At 36.9% G+C, this 26,896-nt stretch overlaps 1 pseudogene; it reads right to left on the bottom strand.

Annotated features, from left to right (window-relative positions):
- Positions 1-126: 126 nt before the first annotated feature.
- Positions 127-26,880, bottom strand: LOC113273031 (annotated as a pseudogene).
- Positions 26,881-26,896: the final 16 nt, after the last annotated feature.

Consider the following 26,896-nt stretch of genomic DNA (forward strand, 5'->3'; position numbering starts at 1 on the left):
GTGGTGGTCAAATTTAGACTTCAAAGTAATTCAAGCTTCTTATTATAGAAGCGACATTTTCTTTTGCTACATTTTGATTCTCTACTTCTCTTACCAACTGCTACGTGACAAAAAAAAATACCTTAGTTATATGCACAATAGGAAAGACATGAAAATCATTTCAAGGTGTAACAATTTACAGGAATTACAAGGGCATCAAATAAATTTAACTACAAGAAAAAATCCTCCACAAACACTGAATCAAACATCCAAGTGATGGAGGTAAAATGTTTTACCTTAAAAGAAAAAAGAAATAGAAGAGGTGAGAAAATGGTAGGACTAACATAATGATGAGCAACAAACTTTTTTTTTTCTTTTGGATATTCTTTTTCCTTTAATCAACATTTCTATTAACATTCTCATGAATGGCTTGTAACAAAAAGAAGTCCTAGACTTGTATAACAAGGTCCTTTATACCTTATTCACATCACAGGATTGGTTCTTCCTACAAACCATTTTCATCTACTGTTGCTGTTGCCATGAAGAGGGTGGCTGCTGCTGTTGCTGCTTGTAGCTAAATCTCTCCGCGTCCCACCCACCTTCGGGTTCTTTCCTTTTCAGTGCTGCTGCAGCCTGATGGTTATAGAACATTCTTCCTTGCTCCTCTGTTAAGAAAGCCTGAGAACTAATAGCAACTGGTTGTTGCCTTGAAGCAGCTGAAGGATACCTATCTTCTCTCCCTACTTCCATGTCTGAACCTCCAGGACCAGCATTCAAATCTAGACCACCTTGTGTTCCCCATTTTCTACTACTACTGCTACTCTCAGGCCCACCGCCTGCATTAGAAGTACCCTCAGGAACACTTATCACATACGGCCTATGGTAATGACCAGCTGTAGGAGGTCCTAGTAACTGTGATGGAACTGCAGCGAACCCAAGCCCTGCGCCAGCTGAAGAATCTAAATATGTAGTGGATCCACCTGAAAATGAGGTCGAAGGAAGAGCAAAACTGGTTCCAAACGGGAACCCCGGATATTGGTATGCAGTGGCAGGGGAATACGCTACTGCAGGAGAAGAAGCTAGAACAGGAGGACCTCTGTACACATCAAGTCCAAAGTTGGTCCCACCTGCTGAAGGTCCTAAGATCCTCTGTGTACCCGCTGCAGAAACAACTGGGTAATGTTGCTCTCCTCTTTCAGGCAAGATCGATGGGACAGCAACAGCTGGATAAGAATTTCCCATCGGGAACCATGACGAGAGACCCACCATCTCCACATTGCTCGTTCTTTGACCAGCAGGTGCTAGGAATGGTATATTGCCCTTCGCATGCTGTCTAACTACAGTTGGTTCTGCACTTAATTCATCAACCCCGGGACCATTATTCAGATCAAAGTCCCTCAGGACATTGACCTCACCATTCGAATACGTCCCAGATGATGATGATGATCTAACGGGCAACAGAGGTACCTCTAATCTTCTACTACTAGTCACAGAAAATGGCGAGATATCAGTGTCCTCGTCAACCCTATTCAAATCAAGATCCAAACCTGCAAAAGCACTACGACTAGGTGCAGAAGGACCAAACATCTCACTGCGACCTAAATCGCGATGGTTAATAAACCCAGATTCCTTATGTGTTCCATGTGAGTACCTCTGTGAACCAGTGTCCTCGAGAACTCTCTCATCTGCCACATTCAGGTCAAAATTCAATTGATGGAGATCCTCTTTGACAGTACTATCGATCTGAGGTACATCTGCTGCACATAGAGACATCTCCAGAACTTTTCTAGGTTCAGCACGCCTAAATGCACTTGTGGCAGCAGATCCTTTCCAACCAATTTCCCCTTTACTTCTCGATAGTTTTTCAATTGATGGCAAAAACCCACCTTTGGCAGCAGCTGCTACTGTGATCGAAGCGGGGAGACTGCATGACATGGAAGGAAGACAAAACTGCAGAGTACTAGGTAAGTTAGGAGCAGGTGAATCTCCAGGTGCGGGGGTAACACATCCCTGGTTCCCTTCATCGAAAAGGATGCCTTCATTCAAATCAAAATCCAATTTTGTGGCTGTGTCTGATCCTGCTGCTGCATACAAGGAGGAACCTCCTGTTGTGGATGCACATTCTTCCAACTCTTCTGCTTCAGTAGGCTTTGCACATACCTCAGTCCCTTGAACCGACACTGATGGTAGTTCTTCATCAGGAGCAGATACTCTCGAACGGCCACCAACTCCTACTCTTCTAATCGAATTATCCCCATTCACACCAGTGTAACCCATAACAATTGAGCCAGCAGTACCTGAAATTTGATTATCACGAGCTAAATGATCTGTACTTGTCTGCTCCATTCTTTGATATTCAGTATGCCCAATATGCGTTTTGGCCTCCATACCAACAGCCCTTACAGTCTTCGACTCCGCACTGTTCTCTAAATGCAAAACATTTTCTGAAGGCAGGGTTTCCTTCAAGTTACTCTCACCTTCATGGATATCAACACCAGACGCCATTTTCTTCTTTGTTCCGACTTCACCATTTGACCCTTCTTGGTCCTTGCTCTGTACAGTCATATCTAAAGATGGAGAAAATGGAGAGTCAACAGCAGCTTCTTTCACAACTTTTGCACCGGAACCTGCATCATGAACATGAACTGCTAATTAGATAAACTAAAAATATATACACGCAAACATTACATGAAGTACCAGATAAATTTGAATTATACCTGATGAGGCATCCACATTGTTTCCATCAGTATGGTCAAGCTTGCTAGTTTGATCAAATGACAAACTTCGGAACTTCTGAGTACGATCCAGGACATTTTCATCTTTGCAGCCACCAACCCCTGTTCTCTTCTCACAAGGTTGCTCAATCCCTTCATGCTTAGCCACAGAAGCGGGTACTGCTTCATCCAGTTTCCCACCGGACTTTGAGCATGGGTCGGTCATTTGTTGCAAACTGATACCAGGACCTTGGAGCTGCTCCCCTTTTGCTTTTTCTTCAGAAACCTGCGTAGCTGGAACTTTATCATCTCGGACTTCGACCTGCTTCTTTACACTAGCTTCAGGTTTTGTTTGCACTCTACCTGTCCCATCTTCACAAGATAACCTTAACTTCGGATCATCTGCCACACATTCCGGCCCAGCACCTATGCTTTTCTTAGGAGAACTAATTGGTGAAACCTGCTCTGACTTGGACATCTCTCCAGCAGCAACACTCGCAAGCAGATTCATGCCAATATCATCCCTGCCACAGATAGATGCACTAGCTTTGACACAGCTCTCAACTAACGCATTTATAGAGCTGAGGGAAGCTTCCTTCAACTCTACTTGCCTAGGTTCACCAACTGAAACTCCCTGCTCCTGTTCCGACGATAAGCAAATAGCTTTGGAAACTTCTGACAACTTTCCTGCCTCTTCACCAATAATGCTATCAGCTGATCCGTTACCTACATCAGACCCCACCAATCCATCTTTCACCTCATTGCTCTGCCATGATTCCGTAGTCACATCAGGAGCAACACCAACTCGAGAAGCATCACTCTTTACTTTTACTTTTTGATCGGATTGGTCATTACTTTCAGGGACTCCGGGAGAAGAAACCCTGCTCACCAATACAGGAGGGTCATCAAATGAGGAGATACTTACACTCCGTGCAGGACTGCGCCCAGGATTTGGAAGCCTGACAATAATTCTGTGGCTTCCATGATCAACAGCAGGCACATCAGGAGTTTTTTCACAAGTCGACCCCGACTGTGAAGCCTTCTCTGATGTAGAATTCCTATTTCCGGAGCCACATCTGTTGAAAGAAGTTTCCTTCTGAACTCTGGTTACAACTGATGCCGGAAAACCATTGGCTGATTTCCGATGGCGAGATGCACTGCCAGATGTCTTACTAACGCTCTTAGAACCAGCAGTGGAGCTCCTAGCATCCTCCTTCCATGAAGACTGGCTGTTGTTCAGCGATTGACTGGATCCACTACTCTTCTCCTCCCTAACGGTTACTGGCGGATCAGGAGTAGCAGTTTTATGCAAGGACTTTCCATTTAAATCTTTTGAACTTGCCATTGATTGCAGCAATGGCACTGATGATTTCACAGACCCGGGGGATGTCTTGGTAGCACCATCTCCTTGGCCAAGCTTAAGTGATGCTGCTTTTGTTGCAGAAGTTTGTGACACGAAGCTCTTCGCAAGACCCTCAGAGGACACCCCCGTACGTCTGCTTCCTGCATGAGAAATATCAGAGATGCATTGCTTACTCGGAGAAGAAGCTTCCCGAGCCGCTCCTGACTTCATTTCGATTATCTTCATTTCTGCTTCAACACGTTTCTTCCACGTGTCGACTAAGCTCTTCGATTTCCTCTGTATTTCCAAATTTTTATGAGTACGTAAATGATTCACAGACCTACCAACATTACAATTCTGAAGAGCATGAAGATCAACAGGAAGCTTGTCAAGTGCGCGAAGCACAGCCAAAAGAAAATCTTCAGCCTGTTTATCACTTTCTTTGGCACTACTACCATCACGTTCTTTCATTTCACGGAGCCACTCATCTATTACAGCCAGTCCGTTGAGATGCACAAACTGCCCAAGGCAATCAGTCCTTTCAGTGGCTCCTATGACCTCCGCTGCCATTATTCGGCCACCCAACTCTAGCTTCTTCTCGGTACTGTTATGTTGCAGGAGTTGCACCAGCTTTTCAACCCCTTTAAAGTCTACAAGACCTCCGTTCTCTGCTATCTTAGAAATCTCTGATTTCCCAATAAACTGGCCAGAATCTCCGTCTTCTGACTTTATATAACGTTCTCGTTTAACCGGTTCAGAACTCTGATCACTACGCTCCCTTTTCTTCCCCTTAATTTGAGAAGGTAATGTGCTAGGACTATTCTGTATACTATCAGAACCAGGTTTTAACTGCTGTGCTGTGGTAGAAACATTCAAAGGTTTTGGAGAACGTCCTCCTGATTGTACAGCTGCATGCATTTCTATACGTGTTTTATCCAGTAACTTATCTACTTCTTCCTGTCGTTCCTGTGAAGAATTAAATGTATTGGATAATAAACACCAGTGGTAAACAAAATATATGGAAGTGTATATATAAGAAAATGAGACTTACATTAATGTAATCTTGATCGGTTAGCCACCATAAACGATTGTTTGTAGTATCATATACTCGCCTGCATACAAATGAGGATATCCCTGAAGGAAGTTCAACACCTTTACGAAGGAATGCAACTTTACAAGGATGGAGTAACGATGCAGTAGGTATTTTATCCTCATGAAATGAGTAAAAAACTTCATTGGGAGCAGCTTCCAGCAAGACACCTTTCCCGGGGTTTACATCAACAGGTCGATAAAGCCAATTCACACGGAACTTTGAATGATCTTCTACTTCTGATGTTAAACTGCGATTATTCCTATAAACGGTGGGGAGCCTTCTTGGTGGGGTTTGAAAAGTGCACAATCACCTACAGTAACCTTGCGACCATCCTACAAAGCAAGAAAAGCTTCAGCAAAAAGTAGACAAGTAAATGGTGCATAATCGAGAAAATGGCATCGGTGAAGTAGAAAAATAGATATTAATCCAAGAAGTAATATATGAATCTTAATAGTGACCAACTAACATTTAGATTTATTCATCTTAAGAGAGTATCAATCTTCTTCACTTAAAACCAACACTATCCTTTCTTTTTTGACTATAGTGTCTTCATGATGAACAAAACCCCTAAATGACGGATACCTTCCCCAACCAATGTATAATCATAAACTGTCTCAAAGAAAGACCCCTCAAGAGTCTGTAAAACTCCAAAGTTTGCTATTTTAGCAAAAACAACAAAAGAAATATATTATCACCAGCAACGAAATTGCGGAAAATGCATTATTGTGAGATGACAAAACCGTATCTAGTATCCACTATAAATGTCCACAACTCTTGCAATTACCAAAAACAATATTAAATGCAAAGCATAATTCGAGCTTTCCGAACTATTCAGACTAACATTAATTTTTGATCCTGGACTGATAAAACCTACAAAGCCAAACACAATTAACTATCAAAATTAAAGTCACATAATTACACTTATAAAAAATTAAAAAAAAATCAATTATCGAATTAAGAACCCACCAAATGAACTGTAATTCACATTTTAATTCAACAATAGCACAAGCATATCTTCGAACCCCTTCTTTCCAACCAAAACCTTACAATTCAATTACCGAAATTTCAACCAACAAAAAAGTGAAACCCTAGAAAAAGGAAATACCTTGCAAAAAATTCAGAGAAAGAATTAGGTATTGAAGAATCAGCAGCTACAATCTTATTACCCAGATTGAGGACCGACCACATATGCCGTATAGGGTTCCTAATAACTTCACCACCTTCTCGCCCATGCATAATAATTCTCTTGTATCATTTTCACCTCTATTATTATCAATTTCAATCTCAAATCCTTCGGCCCAAACGTGAACCATCAAAATCCACCAACTGTAATCTAAGCAAATCAAACCCCAAAATCTAGTAGTTCTAAGTCAAAACCAACTCCTTCTTACTTTCATTTTCCAAACATCTAACCCTGAATCCTAGAGCAAATTAGGTATACACTTCTCCTTTGATTTCGTCGTCTTTATGATTAATCAAATTACATAATTTCAACAGATCTATGGTTTACAAATGATCTTGTTTTTACAAAACCAGAATTTTCGAACGAGTATTTCGCGATCTGAAGAGAGGAGAAGAGAGAGAAGGGAAATGTCGAGGCTACGCCCAGAAGGCAAAAGTGAACTTGGTAGCTTAAACACGGGCAGAATGGGTACTTCAGTTTTTAGGGCGTTTGTACTACATTTTGTACCAAGTTACCGAAGGTAAGTGTTTCACGCGGGTGGGTTAGCACACGGGATCAATAGCCATTGGAACAGATCCGGATTATGAAGATTAGCACAAACTATTTCTTCCGCAAAGGATTTTATCTTAAAGAGAAAAAAGTCTATAATATAACACAAAATGATTTGTTTGGTGTCCCAAACTTTTTTGGTTCAACGATGAAATGTCGAGCTTATCTCTCGATGATTTTTTTTTGCACTCAAGCTGACGTAAATGATTGTAAACGAAGGGGTAAAACCGACAAATACGCTACCCAAAAGACGCGATTGCCCCTTCGTGTTTTTCAGCTTCCTACCTGGGTCACAATAATAAAACAAAGAATGTAAGGATAGGTTCGTAAAAAATAAGATACTAGATCTGAGAAAGAAACTCCAGTTTCATTCTCATTCTGAATCTGGATCCCCCTTCACCTCTTTCAACATTCCAGACCACCATCACCAACACCACCACTGCCAACATTCGACACCACCCACCACCACAAAAACTAACAGTTAAATTAACAATGTCTTCACCTCACTTCCCAATCAATTGAAACACCACTACTTCTGTCAACTTCTTCTTCATCCTTCTACCCCAGTTCTCCATCGATTGAATCACCACCACCGCCACTACTACCAACTTCAAAATCAGTCTTCATCCTCATCAATTTCCCACCGTGGACTTCGAATAATCTTAATCTTTACTTAATTTCGATTTTACGGTTCACAGTTTTGATTTGATTGAATCACTTCAGAAACTGTAACCCTAAATTGGAAATTGGGTAAATAGATTAAATCACTACATAATTGGGTGAAGTATCCTCAACAAATACTTCAAGATTGGTTTGGTTATTACTCTCATCTTTTTAGGTAACGTTTGTCAACATTAGGAATGAATGGTCGGATTGAATTGGTTGAAATGATAGGATTGAATTTGTTGGATTGGTTGAAATGATAGGATTAAATTAATTGAATTTGTTGAATTGAGTTAATGGTAGGTTGATTTAAGTTTGTGAACATCTCCTGTTTGTGTAAATGTCCAAGTGAATACCATTATTCGACTGCATTAACATCTGCATCCAAGTGTTGTTGTTGTTGTTTCAAACTAAGGCTAATTGGATCAAGGTTACATGTAGGTTTCTCAGTTTAACCACAAAATGATTTGTTTGGTGTTCCAAACTTTTTTGGTTCAACGATGAAATGTCGAGCTTACCCCTCGATGATTTTTTTCTGCACTCAAGATGACGTGAATGATTGTAAACGAATGGGTAAAACTGACAAACATGCTAACCAAAAGACGCGATTTCCCCTCCGTGTTTTTCAGCTTCCTACCTGGGTCACCGTAATAAAACAAAGAATGTAAGGGTAGGTTCGTAAAAAATAAGATACTAGATTTGAGAAAGAAACTCCAGTTTCATTCTCATTCTGAATCTGGATCCCCCCTTCACCTCCTTCAACATTCCAGACCACCATTACCAACACCACCACTGCTAACATTCGACACCACCCACCACCACAAAAACTAACAGTTAAATTAACATTGTCTTCACCTAACTTATCAATCAATTGAAACACCACTACTTTTGTCAACTTCGTCTTCTTCCTTCTACCCCAGTTCTCCATCGATTGAACCACCACCACCGCCACTACTACCAACTTCAAAATCAGTCTTCATCCTCATCAATTTCCCACCATGGACTTCGAATAATCTTAATCTTTACTTAATTTTGATTTTACGATTCACAGTTTTGATTTGATTGAATCACTTCAGAAACTGTAACCCTAAATTGGAAATTGGCTGAATAGATTAAATCACTACAGAATTGGGTGAAGTATCCTCAAAAAATACTTCAAGATTGGTTTGGTTATTACTCTCATCTTCTTAGGTAACGTTTGTCAACATTAGGAATGAATGGTCGTATTGAATTGGTTGAAATGATAGGATTGAATTTGTTGGATTGATTGAATTGGTTGAAATGATAGGATTAAATTAATTGAATTGGTTGGATTGAGTTGATGGTAGGTTGATTTAAGTTTGTGAACATCTCCTGTTTGTGTAAATGTCCAAGTGAATATCATTGTTCGACTGCATTAACATCTGTATCCAAGTGTTTTTGTTGTTGTTTCAAACTAAGGCTAATTGGATCAAGGTTACATGTAGGTTTCTCAGTTTAACTCTGATACTCGCACTCTCACCAACCTCTCAGTTTAATATTGTGAACATTACCAGTATGTGTAATATCCTATGAAATAAAATATTTTTAGTTCACTGTTTTGCTTTGGTTTGTTTTGTCGATGGGATTCATTGTAAGATAAGGTTTCTTACTTTCTTTATTCCAAGGATAAGGCTTTTCAAGTTGAAGTAATCCTAGGGTGTTTTGATCTGGGTTGTTCTGGATAGAAAAAATTGTAAAATAGAGTGAATGTTTGAAATGAATACCTGCGATGCCCAATATCGAATTGAAATGTAGTTTATTGGAAATATTTTTTTAGTATTCATGTTTCTGAATTATGTTTCTCGACTATGAGCATTGGTTCATTGTATGCTTTGTTCTGCATTTCTATAGAGAAATCTGCTTTCAGGACTGGGTGGTAAGATGAATCGTTCCAGATTCTAGCCTTGATGTATAGCTTTAGCGTTCTTTCTCTTGATTTTTGTAGTATGGGTTTCTTAGGGATTCACCATGAAAGTATTCTAAAGTTAAAGATGTAGAGAAGTACAAGAGTTCCATTTCTTAGCATAGTAATAGGGTACATAGAAAATTTGCATATCATTTGAAAGGGTTTTCCTTTTGTGCTCAAGCTGAAATGAGCTATTTCATGCATCAGAGAAGCATTCTGCTTATTTTGTCAATAGGTAAACAATTTGGTGTTGTGACATCTTTATATAGAAAGTAGGTTGTTCATTTCTGAATTGTGACAGGACATACATCACACGATATGTCGAAACTTCCATACACTTTCACACATTTTCTCAGTGCCCTCCCATATTTACGATGTCTTCTTCCAAAGCCCTAAAAGATCTTTGCTCAGTTCCTTATAACATCATATGTTCAAGGAATTTCAAGGAAGTGCAGTACCATTAGTTTAAAAAAGTTAACATTGAACTTATTTTAGTGCCACATGTTATCAAGTTTAAGGCTATCATATGCCCACCGTTTTCGAGAGATTTTTGTTGATGTTGACATCGTGTATGAGTTGATGTTTGCACAGAGACCGACTGAAAATCATCGTCAGGTAATTTATACTGTAAACTCTACCTGTCAATTTTTTTATTTTAGGCACTGCCTATCCCTTATTTTACCTCGCGTTTTTAGGGGCCACTCGAAAGGATTTAGGGGCCAACAATAAAACAAAAAAGGTCACCCAAAGGGAAAATGTAGCTAGCCCTTATCTCGCGTAATTCGTAATGGCGAAATTACCCTTATATATTCGGAGGATATGATAACATTGTTATCCTCCGATTGCAATCGGAAGCCAAAATATTTCCCAGACTTCCGATTGTAGTCGGTGCAGTATTAGAATGATTTGTGTTTCATTTTTTCCATTTCTTTTTCATTTTTGAGTTGTTAGAGTTATAGAGAAGAAGGTGAAGGAAAAAAAGAGAAAACCCATTTTATCACTACAAAAATGGAGGGATATGAAGAAGAAGGTGAGAATCATGACGAAGAACAAAATGTGGAGGGTTCACGACCGTTTAGAGAAGACGATTTGGGGTATATGTTGAATGATCCAAACTTTCGTGGAGAGGAAAACATAGACGACCCTTTCATGGAAGAAAATGGAGAATTGCCCGATATTGAAGCTAACGATGCATGTAAAACACAGGTATTGTGTTAAGAAACTCAAATACTCGATTTGCATGCGTTTGTGTGCTTTTGTAAACAAGAAAAACCGATTATTGCATGCATTGAATGCCATGAACTACCCAGATTCGGTAGATAATTTGTAGAATAAACCTACGAATATAACACACTGAGTACCAAATATGTATATTCGGTAGTTACAAGATACTAGTTTACTGCCGAAGATGAGAAAAAACCCCAAACTGGTTTTCCAAAAATATCTACATTCGGTAGTTATGTAGAGTTATTTACCCCCGAATGGCCCCAAAAACGAATTCCTCAGAAAATTTCAAAACTCAGTATTCTTATCCTTTACAATCGGTAATAGTTTAACATTCTTTGACTGCCGAATATAACAGTGGCCTCGAAATAAAATTTCCGAAAACTTGAAAATCGGATGTTTATCGATTAAAGTTATCTTCCGGTTATTTATATTCGGCTGGTTTACTATATATTTTAGCTTCCGATTATATCATTTTTTGCACTCAGTAAACTGTGTACATTCATTTGCATAAATCGGGTGTTTTGGGTAACCGATAGGATTCCGAATATAGAGTATTCGGAAGTTTGACTTATTTAATAACCTCCGATTATTGTATAATAATTTGTTGCTTTCATATGCAGGCCGTTGAAGAGTTTGTTGATGACTTCTATTTGAGGCCCGACACTTCCCTATACTATGCAAACGATTTGGTATACTCATTACTACTTTTTTCTTTTTTTTCAAAATTTATATGTTAAATGGTTATGCTTATTAGATTTGTTTTGTTTTATGCACGTTTAGACTTTGGAAGTAAGAAGGAGGCAAAGGAATGGCTTATGAACAAGGCAAAAGATAACATGTGCGTGGTAGTTCAAAATAATCATGTTAGTGACACTCGATTTGAAATGATTTGTGAGCGAGGTGGGACGCGAAAGAGTCACGAGGGAAAGAATAGTAAGTACATACGGAAGACGAATAGGAAATACCGAAGCAATACCAAGAAGATAGGATGCCCATTTAAGATTGTCTTCTATAAGCCCGATGGTATTAAAGGTAAAGAGTATAAAATGTATAAAGTTGATAATGGTTGTCACAACCATGATGATCCGTTGGATTTAATTGGACATGTAATGGTTGCCAAGTTAAAACCACATCAAATGCAGACGGTGAGGTCTATGCGGATCCAAAAAGCGAGTGCGATCTTAAGTAAAATAAAGGCGGACGATCCCGACAAATTGTCTTCTTTGTCTACAATTAAGTCGGCCCTAGCTACGATCAAAAGGACTGATTGAGATGGTAGAACGGTCATGCAACAATAGGAGTGGTTAGCGGAGTTACTATAATGTTTTTTGAAACTATGTAATCGGAACAACAGTATTATAACACTTCAATACGATTAATCATATTCGAGAATTCCATATTTTTATCAAACCGCCGATTAATATTAAAAATTTGAATTTACAGCACTCAAACATCACATGTTATTCTTTTTTCCCAGTCCGAGATGCAACAATCAACGCGGCTTCGAAATGTAGAAACGACTATCCTCTCCACTTGGAATAAGCATCTTGTGCCGCAAACCTGTCGTCTCTGTGCCTAGCAAGAATACGGTTGTACTCGGTGCACAATTTTATAACATGGTGCACCTTTGAAGAAACATGCGATGGTTCATAATTGTGGCGTGGCTTCTTGTACTTACCAACAAAAGGACCCAATGAAACGTTAATCCAAAATATACGATCGTCCTGCTGTTCTTTGGGTAGATCTTTCACAATGTAATAATTTTTTATCCATTCGGTCTCTTCCTCAACTTGTTTTAATCTTTCTCTATGATGGAATTGTTCTTGACCTCGCTTCTTAGCCTTGATTTCCTCTTCCTCCTCCTCCGTTGCCACTAACGATGGTTTAATTTTTTTGGGTTGTTTGTTCCTTTTTTGTATTTATTCTTCCATTGTTGCAATTGATGTAGTTGTTCGCTTGCATCTTCGAAGTATGTTGTCGATTGATGATGGACTTGCCATTAAAAAGGTTTTTCATTCCGATTTTTTACTCAATAATAACTGAGAGGGGTTACCCTCCTTATATAGATTAGAGTTCCAACGGATCTAATTTTTGAAAATATGGCCGTTGAGGTTTCTGAAAATATGTCCGTTGAGGTTTCGTATCATTGGTGCACTACAATCGGTTGTTAACGATACACGTATTACCCCCGAATAAGACATTCGGTGGCAAACTTAAATTCTTATCTACCGATTAAGTTGGAAGTTACCAAACTTAATCGGAAGTTAAATTAGTTACCAAAACTTCCGAATATGGGCTGTCTAACCTTCAATATTGGCCCTTGGAACCACCTGGGGCCATGGCGTGGTTTGTTTTGATCTTGTAATATTCGGAGGATAATTTTTTTGTAAAGTTCCGAATGTACGATGGCCCAAAAATCAGAATTTGGGAAAAACTTATACTTTTCAAATTTTGTCTTTGAATTAATCGGAAGTTGAATTAGTTACCAAAACTTCCGAATATGGGTTGTCTAACCTTCAATATTGGCCCTTGGAACCACCTGGAGCCATGGCGTGGTTTGTTTTGAACTTGTAATATTCGGAGGATAATTTTTTTGTAAAGTTCTGAATGTACGATGGCCCAAAAATCAGAATTTGGGAAAAACTTATACTTTTCAAATTTTGTCTTTGAATTAATCGGAAGTTAAATTAGTTACCAAAACTTCCGAATATGAGCTGTCTAACCTTCAATATTGGCCCTTGGAACCACCTGGAGCCATGGCGTGGTTTGTTTTGATCTTGTAATATTCGGAGGATAATTTTTTTGTAAAGTTCCGAATGTACGATGGCCCAAAAATCAGAATTTGGGAAAAACTTATACTTTTCAAATTCTGTCTTTGAATTAATCGGAAGTTGAATTAGTTACCAAAACTTCCGAATATGGGTTGTCTAACCTTCAATATTGGCCCTTGGAACCACCTGGAGCCATGGCGTGGTTTGTTTTGAACTTGTAATATTCGGAGGATAATTTTTTTGTAAAGTTCTGAATGTACGATGGCCCAAAAATCAGAATTTGGGAAAAACTTATACTTTTCAAATTTTGTCTTTGAATTAATCGGAAGTTAAATTAGTTACCAAAACTTCCGAATATGGGCTGTCTAACCTTCAATATTGGCCCTTGGAACCACCTGGAGCCATGGCGCGGTTTGTTTTGACCTTGTAATATTCGGAGGATAGGTTTTTTGTAAAGTTCCGAATGTACGATGGCCCAAAAATCAGAAGTTGGGAAAAACTTATACTTTTCAAATTTTGTCTTTGAATTAATCGGAAGTTAAATTAGTTACCAAAACTTCCGAATATGGGCTGTCTAACCTTCAATATTGGCCCTTGGAACCACCGGAGCCATGGCGTGGTTTGTTTTGAACTTGTAATATTCGGAGGATAGGTTTTTTGTAAAGTTCAGAATGTACGATGGCCCAAAATCAGAATTTGGAAAAACTTATACTTTTCAAATTTTGTCTTTGAAATAATCGGAAGTTAAGTTAGTTACCAAAACTTCCGAATATGGGCTGTCTAACCTTCAATATTGGCCCTTGGAACCACCCGGAGCCATGGCGTGGTTTGTTTTGAACTTGTAATATTCGGAGGATAGGTTTTTTGTAAAGTTCCGAATGTACGATGGCCCAAATACTGGCCCCAAAATGAGATTTTTCCTATATCAGAAATTTTGAGATTTTTTCAATATATACATTCGGTAGTGAGTGTTCTTCCGAATAATGTGTGTCTACTTAAATATATTCGGTAGCCAAAAAATTCATTAAACTACCGATTATTAGCAGTTTGTATCCAGGAAGATATGGCCACCAATATTCGGCAGATAATTATCAAATCTTTCTCCCGAATACTGTCGATGTTCTTGAGAAATGAAGAACACGACTACATTCGGAAGTAAATAAGCATGAATATCGCCCGAATCTGGATAAATAACCGAATACCCTAGAATTTTTTTCTCGATTCGACGAATTAAAGCGAAATAAACCCCAAAAATGATAGATTCTTACCTAATTGGGGCCATTTGAAGTTGACGAAGTGTTTGACTATCGGAATCGCCACCACCGACTACATTGCCGGGTACGCGTTCTTCGCGTTCTTATACAGTTGAAATGAGTAGAATTTTTTGATTTGGTTTTTATACAGTTTTACCAGAAGGACATTTATGTAACTTCAATATCATATAGGGTACCCCTTAACTAGAGTCTTTGGCTGGGTATAAATTGATGGCCCCTAAATCCTTTCGGGTGGCCCCTAAAAACGCGAGGTTATTTTGGACTGAAGATTTCCGCTGTATTAATGCATTATAGTTTTTATCACCTTTTGTGTTCCATTGAAGTCATAAATTCTCAACACTTATTAGTAAAATAATTTGTGGTCATTTTTGGCAGTACTTTTTGCCAGTTACTAAGAGGGGTGAACTATGTATGTCATCCAAATAACTTATCTAATATTTTTTTGTTTGACTATTCATTCTTTTAGGCGGAAGTAAGTTTGGATACTACAGTGACGCATCTTATCGCCATTAATGCCAGAACAGCAACTATGAGAGAAATGAAAGCTTTGCTTCTGATCAAAGAAAAAAAAAAAAAAAAGAAAGAAAGCTTTGCGACATAATGTGTCTTCCTGATAGTATGATTGTTAAGAATTCTTGCTCCTTGCAGAATATGTTGCATAATTATAGACCAATTTAAAATGTACACCCATTGCAAAATTATGTGTTGCAGATAAACCATCAGTCATATTTCAAAATTGTATCACATTTTCCTTATTCACTATCTAGAATGGGTTGTAAATTGTTAGAAATGATATACAAAATTGTTAGAAATGAGTCACGTTAGTGACTGATCTTCCCTAACCTATTCATGCAAATCTTAATATTTTCAAACAGAAAAGAAAATTCTCTCATAAATCAAACACACCTAACATAAAGTCACCAAACCAAACTGCTAACACCAGTTTATCGGATTTGGTGATACTCAGGTTGCAGCAAAATAACTTCTATAATGACCCATAAGTCTAAACCTTAAAGATTCAGATGTCGCATTTACAACAATGACGTGCCATTATCGACTCGATACACCAACGAAGGCATTGGCCATAACACTATCACCCTTCCGCCCAGTGCCATTATGGCACGGGCAATCCACTAGTTTTTGAAGAACGCGTGATTGGGGATATAAAAACCAATTGGGGGATATAGATACTTCCTCCAACCAATAATATCCGTTAAAGGGTATTTTGGGGGGCAAAAATACTAAAATACCCTTCCCTCAAAATAAAAATCAAAAAACTTAAAATCAAAAAACAAAATCATATCCCTCATTTCCATTTTCACCTCTTATTAATTTCTTTTAGAGTTAGGGGCTTTGAAACCTAAATATTCCCGCTCCCTTTCAAATTCGAAAATTTCCCCACTCCCTTTCAAATTCTCTTCAACTTCTCTGCCGGCTCCTCACTTTGAAAACAATTTTTTTTTACATTCGGAAGAGATGAAGACCATGCCGGTAGTGATGAAGACCATGCCGGTATAGATGAAAACCATGCCGGAAGTGATGAAGACCATGTCGGAAGTGATGAAGACCATGTCGGTAGTGATGAAGACCATGTCAGAAATAAGCTCGGTGCCGGCATGGACGTGGTATGAATACCATGCCGGTATGGCTGCTTCCGGCATGGTATTCATACCCCGTCCATGCCAGCACCAAGCTTTTTCAGCTGCAAAAATGGTGGATTCAAAAAAAAATCAAATTTTCAACATTTTAGCAGCAATTCTCTCTTCACAATCATCCTCCATTTTCACAAAAATAATTTCCCTCTCAAATTTTCTTTCCCTCCTTCTACTCTTACCTCACTCACCCAAACACAAATAATAACACACACTAATCATTTATCAAAAAATTTAAGATTTTACTAATTATTATTAATCACTAATCCTGATTAGTGAGGGGTAGATTAGGAATTACATAAAATACTTAGATAAGGGGTGACCTTGATTTGATATTTGGATCCCGTTTTTGTCCTTTACCTATATCCCCTAATTGTTTTTTATATCCCCCAATCGCGCGTTCTTTTTAAATGGTTGAAGATCAATCAATATACCATTATTTAGAATAGTTTTTTCCATTTTATTCAAATTTCATGTAAATCAAAAAATTCACATTATAAATTGTTTGTATCAGTGTGCAACGTATAAGGCTAACCTCTATGGGTTAGATCGAGATGCTAGATTGGCCAAAAAGTGTTGCAAATAAAAAAAAAAGTGTTGGAAAAAAGTTAACACTACTTCTATCTCGTATCAAGTGCTCGCATTTCAATTAGCAGCGAGATTGAAACGTTGAATGATTCAGCGCTCACAAAAATCACCCGGATCACAAAAACCACAAATTTTGATCTGACGGCTGAAATTTAAAGCGCTGAATCAAACAACGCTGAAAAAGTGACCTTAGCGCTGAACGGTTCAGCGCTCACAAAAATTCAAAAATCACACGGATCACACAAATCACAAAATTCGATCTGACGGCTGAAATTTAAAGCGTTGAGCCAAACAACGCTGGGCAGTGGTCCCAGCTGACGTGGACTGCTAATCTAGCTGCTAGATTAGCACTTCCATATGACTTAAGAGGTTTTACTAGACTCCTAGCTGACATGGACTGCTAATCTAGCTGCTAGATTAGAAGACCATAGGACTTAGCCTAATGATGAAATAGGATGGTATGTCTGTCTACCACTTCTATTATGTAACAATCCAAAACTCAATTTAAATGAAGTAATCAAATAAATAATTCTACGGGTTTTCCAAAGCCCCTCTTTCCATAGAAAAAAAAATACATTTTTTTTTTTGTAAAACCGAGGTCTGAGCAGGCATATAGCAGGTTTTGATAAATTTTCCCTGTAGCTTTTTCCCTCCATTTTTCCTGTCATACATGATACATCCATATTTCTATATATATTACATAACCAAACAACCATATCTAGATTGTTTCAAACTTAATTTATTTAAGTTCTTCACAGGAAATAATTCAAAAAAAATCATATACGATCCATAAGTCTCTTTAAACTTCAAAGTTCAACATAAAAAAGTAGAAAACGCATAATAATACTTGGAGTCCTATAAGTCTGCAACAACAAGACATGATTCAAATGATTTCAAGGATCGAGCACCTTAGGCATTATCATAAGACTCATTAACTCTGCAACAACCAACAAAAAATGAATTTTATATGTTAAAGTCTTTATTTTATTTCAACAATTTGAAATACATGAGTATTAAAGAAAATAAAAAAGAAGAAAAAAGATTGCATTACCTTCCTCAATGAAATTGGCACCTCGAGCGCAGCGTACCACAGGATCACAAAGGTCAATTGGTGATTTGGACCAAATATGGGAGAAATAATAAGAGAGAGAGACAGAAGATAAACAAGCACACAACCACACAACACAAGATATACGTGGTTCATCTTTACAGGCTACATCCACGACCAACATCACCAGAAAAGCTTCCATTAAATCAAAGACCATTACATGCTCTTTCCGCAACCCAAGACAAGACCCAAAGAGTTAACAAGACATACCCGAGAACACCATTGAAAAACCATAGAAACCAATTCTCTAACCATTCCTCGAACCAGCCTCATGTATTCTCTTCTACACCTTCTTCACGGTTTCCAGTAACAGGGGAGAAACATGGAAACACTAGAAACTTGGTTTAGGGCAAAGCTCCAAACCTTAAACACTAAAATACCAAAATCCTCTCTTAGGATTTTGGTCTCTTTGTAGGGAGGGTCGTGTGCTACCGTTAAGGTCAATATCGTTGTGAGAGAAAAACTGTAGTTATCATCGATACATAATCAAATAGATGATCAAAAACATGGGATTTTGTAGCCATCTTTGTGTACAGAGCAATTCCTCAACCGTCCTAGTATATAAATAGCTTTTCCATGAACTAAGCACGCACTATCCCGACGCATTGATTCAGAGGAAACTAAAGTCACAGAGCATGATTAATATTTTATTTTCATATATGAGAGTATCTTATATTTGGTATTATTGGCCTGCCACCAAGTTATTATGTCAAATTTGGAATCAATTACCGCACTTACTTCACTATCAGATTCACCCATCACATCCATCAAATACCTATCCAACTTTGTTGTTTCCTCAACACCACATGGGTTTTTTAATGCCTTTTCTTCTTTTATTGAATCTTAGGCACAAGACTTTGCTCTTGCTCAACAACTATATTGTCAGCTACATGAGCAACACTAGTTCTTAACCTATCCTCACAAATTGAATGCACAAACTTAACTTTTCAAAGAGTATCTTAAAATATTTTTTCACCCTTTTCTTAACACGAGCAACCATAAAGGAATCTTTCTCATATACTCCAATCCTCTTTCTTTTGCTCTCTGGTCCAATACTTGAACCAAAAACACGGTATAATTCATCTTTTCATACTCACCCGAATACTTGTTGTACTTAAAAAACAGAATATAATCTGTACGTGCAATAAAAGTATCTGAAATTACATTATCTCTAAAATAAACTAATTTTCATGGATGATTACCAATTCCCATCAGAAAGTATGAATTGTAACTTATGTAGTTGCATAAATCTAATAGTAACAATGAAAAATACCTTTAATTAACACTTCATGAGACCTTTGGAAAAGTCTCAGTCCTCTGCATAGGGATAATGTTGACGAGGTTTTGATTCTTCTTTGTCTTATTCACAAGACCTTTACCTTATGATCAGTATCCTCAACCTTAACTTCCATATCAAATTCAGAACTAAATGCAGAAAAACTAGGGGAATAATCTTCAATATCATCAATAATTATGTCAAAATTATTGACATTAGATAAAGCAGCATGTTAGAGCATTGCTCGGTTAAACCTACCAAACGTTTGGTATATCAAGTTTGGTTATCAAATTTTGTTCCAAAACTCGAAGTTGTTTGATTTGATTACTAGAGTCAACTTTATTAGGTTACACTAGGAACATTAAAATATTAAGGTTCGTTCTTGTTACTCATAAAGAACCTGAAGACATATTGGCATCAACGAAGATATCATTCTTCATTTTGAGGTTACTAACAAATGACTTGACTTGTTCCATTTCTATATTTGTTCTTTCAAGTCAGTACTTATTAAAAACATAACTGCTAGACAATTGCTCGGTTGAACCCACAAGTTTTTCTATCTCAAGCTAATGTTAGTTGAACAAAACTATATCTTGATTTTTAGTCTACTAAGTCAAGTACTAGGTTTATAATTTGGTAGTTGAGTATCAGATATCACCCTCGAATATTGAAGATCAACGAACACATATGGAGACCTTCATCAACAAGGTATGTGAAGACTGAACCATTCTATTTTACTCGCTATATTACCACCTTATTTATTTAAGACTATGTCATATGACTTCTAGTATATTTATTGGAAAAAAGAAATTTCGAGTCAAGCTTGTCTTGTTAAACATCTCGAAATACGATTTAAGCTTTGGATGTTCAAAGGTCTTTAACAATATTAGTTCGAAACAACGTATTGTTCAAGAATCAATTTTTGGATTAATTGAAAATTTCCCAAGCAATGATTTTATCATTAGGGAATTGAAAAGACGAGGGCACCCAAATACACCACAATTTTGTTTTTTAACCTTTAAGTCTGATACCAAGTGTGATCGTATATAGACAAAGTCGAGACAATATGACAACTTGATATTCACTTGACAATAGTTACCGTACAAGACCGATTGACTATAGGATAAAATTCAAGTGATTAGGATTAACGTACAAGTGTATTTACTTTATTATAACTAAATAATTACAATGGGGAAGTAAAGTAAATAACACAAACAAGATTTTGTTAACGAGGAAACCGCAAATGAAGAAAAACCTCGGGACCTAAGTTTTGAATACTCTCATAATTAAGTCGCTATACATAGAACAAAAGCCAACTTCATATAGTTGAGACCAAGTAAGCTACCCCGATTTACTTAGTTTCCTCGGTATCCCTGCGTCTTCGACCTTTTGGTCACGCACGTGAATCTCAAGACAAAAATCACTATCTCGGGTTGCTTTACAAATTAAAGTCTTATATAATAAAATCGTTTTGATCATATTCCAAATAGTAAAGGATGTTTGTACACCAAGGAATTTGCAAAACCGAAAATATTTTCAAGATATGCAATGCATGGAAAAATTCGGTTTTCATAATTCCAATAAATGCTTGTCTAATATTTCCGAAATCTCTCAATAGAGAATCTCCAATTAGTAAATGCACATTACTAATTTTTATTCTCTAGAGATATGCATTTAATTGTTGTTAATTAAAGCATATAAAACCAAAAACCTTAATTAAAAGATTTTCAATTTATTTCGACACAGTATCACCTTGATTACTAAGGAATATCTTTGAACAATAAATGATAAGAGTTACTACTCGTGTTCAAAGGATGTTGACATCTTTTCACTGCAAATCCTTATTTCATATTTACATGGATTTGCATTCTTGAAATCGGTTATACCACATTTCCAAACAAGTTTAGAATTGGTTCACCTGTATTCCAGGACTATTATGTGATTGATCAAATACCAAATCACATACATGGGTTTAATCGGTTCTACCAATCACTAGGATCGGTTATTACCTAATTATAGAAATACTTGTGATCGGTCACACCAGTCACTAGGATCAGTTACACCAGTTACAAGGATCGGTTCCATATACACATGTCATTTCTTGTGATTGGTCACGCCAGTTACCAAGACCGGTTACATGAGTTACAAGGATCGATTACACATACTCGTGATCGGTCATACCAATTACTATGATCGGTTACACCAATTACTAAGATCAGTCACACCAATTACAAGAATCGATCATACCATCACATGGTGATTACTTAGGATTGGTTACAACAATTAATAAAACCAGTTATACCAAATCATAAGTCAGGCATTGTGATTACTTATGCCAAGATACATAACATAAGTTAAGATCGGTTCTACCATCTCACACATATTGGTTATCCAAAGATTTGCAATGAATAACCGGACCAATAAGGCTAACGATTTCCCTTTCGATTCATAAAACAAGTTCATGAATGTACTTCCTTCAAACAAATGTAAAACATTGTTTCCTAGAATGAAATCTTCACCATAACCCATTCACATAATCATAACAATATATACAAGATTATGTCGATGTCATATCTACGAAGTTCAAAAGATAAGCGTTATACTTCGTAGCCTAATTCCCTAATACTATGATCATAATATTATGATAATGTCACATCACTAGAGTATTATACAATATGTACAATATATACATCTTCGCAGTTATGTTTTCAATATAGCACGACTTGAAAGATACGTTAGGAATGAAACAAGTTCAAGTCAGCATTACTAACCTCAAGTGGAAGGATGATGTCTTCGTTGTAGTTCGCTACTTCTTCACATTCTTCAGGTCTTCGGGGTAATACTTGTATGTCTCAACATTCCTAGACTTTCTAGTCTAACCTAAACGAAGTTGACTCTAGTACTTAATCAAGCGACTCTAAGTGAGTTTTGATGATACTAAAATATGACGACCAAACTTGACATACCAATGCTTGGTGAGTTCAACCGAGCTATGCTCTAACAATCTCCCCCTTTGTCAGTTTTAGTGACAAAACTCTTATTACATATGGATAAACAAATTACAAAGAATTCATTTTGCATACACTTGATTCCAAGTTTCAACAACACAATGACCTGCATATGTTCAATCAGTAAATTCCGTTATTGACATTTGAATAACAAAAGATTTTACTCCTCCTAAAGGTAAGCTAGGTAAATATTTAATTCGAACATCCTTGTTATTCCCCTTGTTGTAGTCAAAATTCCTACAACAACAATATGATACGTTTCTCCCCCTTGGTCAATGCTTTACTCTTTTATTACATATAAATTTTAAGCACAATTGTCCTTCCTTAGTGATTGAAAATCACTTGTTTACTCCATATATTTTTCCCCTTTTTTCACAAAATGTCAAAGGTTCGAGCAAATAAAGGACAAACTGAAAGAATCTTACAAATCAAAAAGACTTGTAAACAACTTATAAGAGTTAAGCACGGAGGTTTCACATACCATTTTAGATAACCAATGTTAAAACCGAAACTACAAGTAATTTAATTTTAATATGTTATCAAGGAAACAATTTCCCGAAGCAATTTTCCCTAATAGTTTAAAAAATCGACTAAGAAACTTAAAATTCCCTTGTTAAACCGATTGTGTATGTAAAATCGCTTATTTCGATAAAACCAAAATAAAGATCATAATTAACTTTATTTCTCTCATCAGGTTCTTATTATTCATAAAATAATCTAGACCTTTCTCTTTAGACAACACAAGCACTAGGTTAGTTAACTAGTTTTTCTTGTCAAGGCATTCAATTAGACTAGAATAACCGAATACTCCAATTTGATAAGCCTAACTAAGATCAGAATTAACTTAGTTTCTCTTATCCGGAATCAATTTGGACTAAAAAAATGATCTCGTATTTTGTTAAGCCTAAACAATACATACAAACCAAAATAATTTGACTTGCACAATTATTTTCTTAACCGTAAGCAATTGAAACAAACATAAACATTATAGCACCGCAATTGCACTGAATTTTGTTAAGCAAAAACACTTGATACCCAACAAAAAGACAAATCAATTGTCACATTGAATCACACACATATCCATACACAATATAATGGAACATATCAATTGTACCGAAAATTTGTTAAGCAAAAGCAATATATATGCAATATAAACATGCTTTTCTTAAACAAGAAAATGATTAACTAACAAATTCATTACCTCAAATCCCGCAGCCTCTTCTCGCGAGAAAGATATATCATTAAGCGCAAGTTCAAATAAGAAATCTCCCCCAGTGTGTTGTCATCCTCTCGCAAGAACAAAAGAACAACAACAAAAGCAACCTTTACCAGAGAAAGGTTGAATCAGTTTTAACTAATGCATGCCAATAGCAAAAGTTGAAAACCCGAAACACATATGTTATGCTAAACACAATTCATGTAAACATAAATTGATTCAAGATATTGTGACTTTTCACATATGAGTTTCAATCGGAACACCTCATGATCCTTTGTTAAATCCTACCAACATGGGCTAGAACTTAATCCCGCTAAAACAAAAAGTCATCCGAATCAGACATCCCATAAAACAAAAACATATAGAAAAAATATAAGCATTCATTCACAGGCTATGTAATCGGTAACTATCACAAGAAAAATTATAAAATAATAATTTTATTCATAAATAATGGTAGTTTTAATCAAAATAGACCTTATACAATAATTGAAGTAAATCAAAACATTGATGTATATTTTCTAGATCAAGTATTACAACATATAACTTAATCCCTGGTGGTGCTCTGATTGTTCATTGAGGTTTCTTCAGTGTTCGAACTCTTGAAGCATGTCTCGAGAGACTTTTCAGCAACCACTTCTTATTTTTCAAGCCTTTTAACTTGTTCCTTCATGTCTGCAAGATCAGCTTTTGTTTCTTCAATCCTATCTTTCAGCAAATCTTGATTTCGAACTGTTATTATGAGATTGGTTCTTAGTTCTTCAAAACCATGGATATAGTTAACCATACTATCAGAAGGTATCCACTTGGTTTCTTTTGGATCTTGAATGTTGTAAGCCAACAGATGATATGATTTCAATAATGTTGTAGTAAATAAGATTCGAACTCTAAGACTTGTGAAGATTAACGGTTTCTACGACTGTTTTTAAATGATGTTTTGTGTTCTTCTTCTTCCTCCTCTCTGCGAAAATAATGATTCTCTAAAACTAGATTCTACGTACTCTGTTCGATCCCCCTAACTCTCCATTCCCCCTCTTTGATATCCCAGTAGACTTTATATAATCAACATGGCTCAAATATCGCAACAATCAATCCCCAAATCTTCTCATTAACTCTCGGGAATAATTCTATTTATATCTCTCCTATACGCATTTGTAGCTATTCAGCCTCCTTGTTTCTATCATTCAAGGATTATTCTCTTAATCAGAACACTCCAACACGTTTTAGTTTAGTCCCCGAAGAAGTCAAACGTGCATCAAACACACGCCATTACCAGAAATATCACAGAGAAGATCCGTGAATTTTTTTTTCCATGTTTCACGTGACATTCTATTTTTTTTTTATCTCATTACGTGTCATGAATCTTTGAATCTCCCCCAATCAATGCAGAATACAGTACCATGATAATATCTTCTTCGTATCTTCCGAGATTAACACCAACAGAGTCTCCGTATATCTTCAAACTCTGTTTTCTTTAACCGACGAAATCTTCCCTTTTCTTTCGAAAATAAAATCCTTACCAACCCTGTTGTGATGACACGGGATATTCCCAGATAATTATGTTCCAAAATCCCGTGGAAATCTCTACCTGAATCTCGTGAAAAAGTTACCCAGAAATATACGGTGCTGAAATTTTGAATAAGATTTTCCCGCCAATTTCTGTTCTTTCTGTTTTCATCAATCAGTGATTATCCAACCCAATTTAACTGAATCGGAGCACATTACCGCCCCTGTTTAGGCTCTAGGAACAAACCCATTTGATTTTAGCCGTTTATTCTTACTCAAACACCTCCAAAATCGAAACCCTGATTCAGCTGCCATTTTTCCCGCCCAAACTGGAAATTCAAATGAAGAAGATGAAGGTTCCCCTTAACCAGTTGCTTGGGTGCGAAAATCAGGTGGGTTCCCCTCATCAATTGAGGCGCCCCTTAACCAATAGTGAGAGTCCGAATAACACGTGTCCTCCGGGTGCAAATAACATTTTTTCGAGCCAATTCTCCACAAGAGCTTATTCTTCCAAAAACATCTAAAACAAGTTTATTAGAGAAATAATGAGTCATTGCTATTGTAATTATGGGTGAAAAAGCATCGCACTTTCGTGCTTATCAAATTCCCCCACACTTACATTTTGCTAGTCCTCGAGCAAAACAGAAGAAGACCCAATACACATCTGGTCATATAATAAGAGAGAGAGAGAGAGGGCCGCTACACAACTGGTCATATAAAAAAAAATGTCGACCCGCTCAACAGCTGGTCATAACATGCAAGAAAAAAGAAAAAGACCCGCTACACAACTGGTCATAACCCTAACAATCATAAAAAATAATAATTTTAGACCCGCTCAACAGTTGGTCATAATATACCTACAAACCTACAATAGACCCGCTCAACAGCTGACCATAGTTTGCAAGGACATTCCTGAAAAAGTAAAGTAAAAAGTTAACCGCTCCCCCACACTTAAACATTACATTGTCCTCAATGTAATTGAGTCATCCAACGCAAAAATTAATATGGGAAATGCAAAAAGTAAACGAAAATATAAAAAAATAAAAATAAATAATACCAGCTAGAATGTACAAAAAGGATCCCCATACACTTATAACTGAAAATTTGGGGATCAACCCAAAATACAGTTTTTACAAATGAATGCTTTGCACTTATGTTATGATACCTTAAAGAAGGTGAAACTATCAAAAAGAAAAAGTTACCCCCAAACCTGGTTTTTACTTCACAAGGAAGTGCATAAAGAACATAATATGGGGATACTGTTGGGACTGGGAAATTGTTAATTGGCTCATGCACTGTATCAGAAACAGGGACGTCCTCTGAGTATTTGGATACAAAGTAATCCAACAAATTTCTAGAAGCACATAATTCTAATCCTAAATTAGGTAACTTTCAGAAGTCTAGGGGTCTAGAAACAACCTCTAAGTCGGGTGAAAGATCTTGTGAGATAGATTCTTCTAAGAAATTAGACAAATCATCCATACAATCATCCACGGGGTTATCTATATATTCTGTCGGAATCAGAGAGTCGCTACAAGACTGATCATCATCATCATCATATATTTTTTTGGCATTCCAGAATTCTCAACCTTTATTCCAAACTAAGCGGTGTGTGTTTCTAATACTTCTCATATATCATTAGAGGCGATTCTTCACTTACCTCATGTGGAGCAGGGACATCCCTATGTCGTGACGCATTCATATACTCCCCAAGTGTCATTTTAGGTGACGACTTCTGAGAATATTTACTTCTACGCATATATTCTCCAAGCATCATCTCAGGTGACGTCGTCTCAGAATAAGTCATCATCCTCAAAAAGTCC

Source organism: Papaver somniferum, chromosome 4 (assembly GCF_003573695.1).
Source record: "Papaver somniferum cultivar HN1 chromosome 4, ASM357369v1, whole genome shotgun sequence".
Lineage (NCBI taxonomy): Eukaryota > Viridiplantae > Streptophyta > Magnoliopsida > Ranunculales > Papaveraceae > Papaver > Papaver somniferum.